General features: G+C 54.7%; 3 non-coding genes across 3 annotated transcripts in view; all 3 read left to right on the top strand.

Annotated features, from left to right (window-relative positions):
• The first annotated feature begins 2,399 nt into the window (after window positions 1–2,399).
• On the top strand, window positions 2,400–4,292 carry LOC126322307 (small subunit ribosomal RNA). The gene has a single exon (XR_007558926.1). It is a non-coding gene; the product is annotated as a small subunit ribosomal RNA (ribosomal RNA).
• Window positions 4,293–4,647: 355 nt separating this feature from the next.
• LOC126322290 (5.8S ribosomal RNA) lies at window positions 4,648–4,802 on the top strand. Its single transcript, XR_007558910.1, has one exon. It is a non-coding gene; the product is annotated as a 5.8S ribosomal RNA (ribosomal RNA).
• Window positions 4,803–4,990: 188 nt separating this feature from the next.
• The window catches only part of LOC126322273 (large subunit ribosomal RNA), a 4,222-nt gene continuing 4,212 nt past the window's right edge, over window positions 4,991–5,000 (top strand). The window contains exon 1 of the ribosomal RNA XR_007558897.1: window positions 4,991–5,000. This exon is cut by the window's right edge and continues 4,212 nt beyond it. This is a non-coding gene — a ribosomal RNA (large subunit ribosomal RNA).

The raw sequence follows: 5,000 nt of genomic DNA on the forward strand, positions 1-5,000 counted from the left end.
TGCACCTTAACCTAAGTTACACTGCACCTTAACCTAAGTTACACTGCACCTTAACCTAAGTTACACTGCACCTTAACCTAAGTTACACTGCACCTTAACCTAAGTTACACTGCACCTTAACCTAAGTTACACTGCACCTTAACCTAAGTTACACTGCACCTTAACCTAAGTTACACTGCACCTTAACCTAAGTTACACTGCACCTTAACCTAAGTTACACTGCACCTTAACCTAAGTTACACTGCACCTTAACCTAAGTTACACTGCACCTTAACCTAACTTACACTGCACCTTAACCTAACTTACACTGCACCTTAACCTAACTTACACTGCACCTTAACCTAACTTACACTGCACCTTAACCTAACTTACACTGCACCTTAACCTAACTTACACTGCACCTTAACCTAACTTACACTGCACCTTAACCTAACTTACACTGCACCTTAACCTAACTTACACTGCACCTTAACCTAACTTACACTGCACCTTAACCTAACTTACACTGCACCTTAACCTAACTTACACTGCACCTTAACCTAACTTACACTGCACCTTAACTGTCACATGTAACGTCACAGGAATGTAGCTTTGCCTAACAGCAACCCTCTGAACATAGTTCACTGCTTGGATCCTCTGGTGTCATGTGTATTTCTTGATGCCATGGTGCGTACCCTCACATAAAGGTCTTTCGAGTGTTGCGTACTTTCTACACAGTCCCGCTAACCACTGGAAGGGTGTACCGCTACAGAACGAATATCGCCCTCCCCTCCTGCCCTTCCAAGCTGGTCGGTCAGGCGTTTGTTTGTGAAATGAGCCTTGCAGCTGTTCAGTTGCATTCGGTTGTCGATGCAGTCAGTGTACGTTGTGGTACGGCCTGTGTGGACTGTCCGCTGATGTACGCGTAACCCACACTGATCATCCGTCGTTACGTACTGAGTGACATAATGTGGCACATGCTTGACCGTACACCGGCTGCGCCCTACAATGGCGAATCATAAGGGCCATATGTTGTGCACGATGCTACTTGTCTCGTCTCCCCATTACAGCGAGATTGCACTGTTGTACGCCGTACAGACATGTGGTAAGTAGGTACGGACGAAAGTATTGCATGTTGGCCCTCCCCCCCCCCTCCTCCCTCTGCCGGGAATCAGCGTGAGCCGTCTGTTGATGTAGCGACGAGGGTTTTCCTATTTAATCGTATTGCCCCACACAACATGATAGCACGGTGGACCGCGTTCCACATCTGCGACATGCTACAGAGGCCGGTTGACAGTCGACCGCGCAAGGGACATTGCACACGTGCGCGGACCATCTTCCACGTGTTCTCTCGTGTACATGCCGCAGTGTGTATGTGGGCTGATGTAGCGTGTCGTGACACATAACATGCAGGCATGCCAGAATCGTAGATTTCGCAAATGTAGATTGACGTATACGTTTGCTGCCAAAGATCCGCAAATGAACTGGAAATCAGTTGTTGAGCGGTTGTTCGCGCTGCAGGTGCATCGGTGATAGCGACGATCGGTACATCTGTGAACCGGTTGTTTCGGCGGTACCCGCCATGCCCCCGAACCTGAGTTGGCCATGTGGGTATGAAGCGATACGAGGCTGTGGCTTGGCGGGACAGTCCCCGGCCGGTGAGGGGGGGCCGCCCGGCGTGCTGGCCGCGCGCTGCGTGAGCGCACGCACTACAGCCGGCTGGTGGGGGGCGCCCAGTGGCAGGAGCGCCGGCCGACGGGCCCGGCTGGCGTCCCAGCTATGCGCCGGCGCACCCTGCGCGCGGCGCCAGGCGGCCAAAGTGGGTTCTGTCGAGCCCGGTGCGAAGCGCGGTGGACATCTGCAGTGTGCTGGTCCGATTGCGGATTGTGTGCGTTGAGGATGCGCCGCCGCCCGGCACTCGGCGTCGCGACGCCGTCTGCTGCTCGGTCGCCCCCAGCGGTTCTCGCAGGTGGTTTGTATCGCAGCTCTGCGGACGTGTTGGCGCGTGCGCTGTGCTGGGAGAGTTCGCTTCTGCACCCAAGTGGGGCTGTGCCCTTCTGTGGCGCTGGCGTTGGAGCTGCCGGTCACCGTAGGTGGCGCGTGTTGTTTCCCGCCGGCAATGCCACGACAGCACGCTCCCGGGCCTCTGTCGGCAGCGGCAAGCTCAGTTGGGAGCACGGGTGTTCGCACTGAAAGCGTCTACTCGCCTATCTCCGGGCGATTGCGCCTCTCTCGAACCCGACCAAGTACTTAGGACGGCGCTGCGCGCCGCCGGGACCTGAGAGGGTTTCGAGGTGTATCGTGCAGGGGAGCTCAGCCTCCTCCTGTTTGCAGAATAATTGAGCGGACGCTTGCGTGTTCGCGCGGGCCCTCGGGACACACTCCCGGGCGGCCGGCTGCTCAGCTCTCGTTGACGCAGCTCCCTGGTTGATCCTGCCAGTAGTCATATGCTTGTCTCAAAGATTAAGCCATGCATGTCTCAGTACAAGCCGCATTAAGGTGAAACCGCGAATGGCTCATTAAATCAGTTATGGTTCCTTAGATCGTACCCACGTTACTTGGATAACTGTGGTAATTCTAGAGCTAATACATGCAAACAGAGTCCCGACCAGAGATGGAAGGGACGCTTTTATTAGATCAAAACCAATCGGATTGGCTCGTCTGGTCCGTTTGCCTTGGTGACTCTGAATAACTTTGGGCTGATCGCACGGTCCTCGTACCGGCGACGCATCTTTCAAATGTCTGCCTTATCAACTGTCGATGGTAGGTTCTGCGCCTACCATGGTTGTAACGGGTAACGGGGAATCAGGGTTCGATTCCGGAGAGGGAGCCTGAGAAACGGCTACCACATCCAAGGAAGGCAGCAGGCGCGCAAATTACCCACTCCCGGCACGGGGAGGTAGTGACGAAAAATAACGATACGGGACTCATCCGAGGCCCCGTAATCGGAATGAGTACACTTTAAATCCTTTAACGAGTATCTATTGGAGGGCAAGTCTGGTGCCAGCAGCCGCGGTAATTCCAGCTCCAATAGCGTATATTAAAGTTGTTGCGGTTAAAAAGCTCGTAGTTGGATTTGTGTCCCACGCTGTTGGTTCACCGCCCGTCGGTGTTTAACTGGCATGTATCGTGGGACGTCCTGCCGGTGGGGCGAGCCGAAGGCGTGCTTGCGCGTCCCGAGGCGGACCCCGTTGAAATCCTACCAGGGTGCTCTTAGTTGAGTGTCTCGGTGGGCCGGCACGTTTACTTTGAACAAATTAGAGTGCTTAAAGCAGGCAAGCCCGCCTGAATACTGTGTGCATGGAATAATGGAATAGGACCTCGGTTCTATTTTGTTGGTTTTCGGAACCCGAGGTAATGATTAATAGGGACAGGCGGGGGCATTCGTATTGCGACGTTAGAGGTGAAATTCTTGGATCGTCGCAAGACGAACAGAAGCGAAAGCATTTGCCAAGTATGTTTTCATTAATCAAGAACGAAAGTTAGAGGTTCGAAGGCGATCAGATACCGCCCTAGTTCTAACCATAAACGATGCCAGCCAGCGATCCGCCGCAGTTCCTCCGATGACTCGGCGGGCAGCCTCCGGGAAACCAAAGCTTTTGGGTTCCGGGGGAAGTATGGTTGCAAAGCTGAAACTTAAAGGAATTGACGGAAGGGCACCACCAGGAGTGGAGCCTGCGGCTTAATTTGACTCAACACGGGAAACCTCACCAGGCCCGGACACCGGAAGGATTGACAGATTGATAGCTCTTTCTTGATTCGGTGGGTGGTGGTGCATGGCCGTTCTTAGTTGGTGGAGCGATTTGTCTGGTTAATTCCGATAACGAACGAGACTCTAGCCTGCTAACTAGTCGCGTGACATCCTTCGTGCTGTCAGCGATTACTTTTCTTCTTAGAGGGACAGGCGGCTTCTAGCCGCACGAGATTGAGCAATAACAGGTCTGTGATGCCCTTAGATGTTCTGGGCCGCACGCGCGCTACACTGAAGGAATCAGCGTGTCTTCCTAGGCCGAAAGGTCGGGGTAACCCGCTGAACCTCCTTCGTGCTAGGGATTGGGGCTTGCAATTGTTCCCCATGAACGAGGAATTCCCAGTAAGCGCGAGTCATAAGCTCGCGTTGATTACGTCCCTGCCCTTTGTACACACCGCCCGTCGCTACTACCGATTGAATGATTTAGTGAGGTCTTCGGACTGGTACGCGGCATCGACTCTGTCGTTGCCGATGCTACCGGAAAGATGACCAAACTTGATCATTTAGAGGAAGTAAAAGTCGTAACAAGGTTTCCGTAGGTGAACCTGCGGAAGGATCATTACCGACTAGACTGCATGTCTTTCGATGTGCGTGTCGTGTCGCGCAACACGCTACCTGTACGGCAGTAGCCGTGCGCCGCGTGCGGAACCACGCGTGCCTCTCAAAACTAGCGCAAGTGTTGTTGTGTGGTACGAGCGCTGAAGCTCTGGAGCGGCTGGCCTGCGGCACCTGGCGCCTGGCGCCGGTTTTGAATGACTTTCGCCCGAGTGCCTGTCCGCTCCGGTGTGGAGCCGTACGACGCCCATCGGCCGTCAGGCCGTTGGACACAAAGTAATGGAACAGGGGCCGTCAAACGCCTCAGTCCCGCCTCTGCAACTGTCTTGAAAGAGACGGTGGAGAACTGAAAAGATAAAGATCACCCAGGACGGTGGATCACTCGGCTCGTGGGTCGATGAAGAACGCAGCAAATTGCGCGTCGACATGTGAACTGCAGGACACATGAACATCGACGTTTCGAACGCACATTGCGGTCCATGGATTCCGTTCCCGGGCCACGTCTGGCTGAGGGTCGGCTACGTATACTGAAGCGCGCGGCGTTTGTCCCGCTTCGGGCGCCTGGGAGTGTCGTGGTCGCCTGTGTGGCCGGCCGCGTCTCCTTAAACGTGCGATGCGCGCCCGTCGCCTGGCGGTTCGCATACCGGTGCTTTCTCGGTAGCGTGCACAGCCGGCTGGCGGTGTGGCGTGCGACACCTCGTACAACGACCTCAGA

Source organism: Schistocerca gregaria, unplaced genomic scaffold (genome assembly GCF_023897955.1).
Source record: "Schistocerca gregaria isolate iqSchGreg1 unplaced genomic scaffold, iqSchGreg1.2 ptg000805l, whole genome shotgun sequence".
Classification (NCBI taxonomy): Eukaryota; Metazoa; Arthropoda; class Insecta; order Orthoptera; family Acrididae; genus Schistocerca; species Schistocerca gregaria.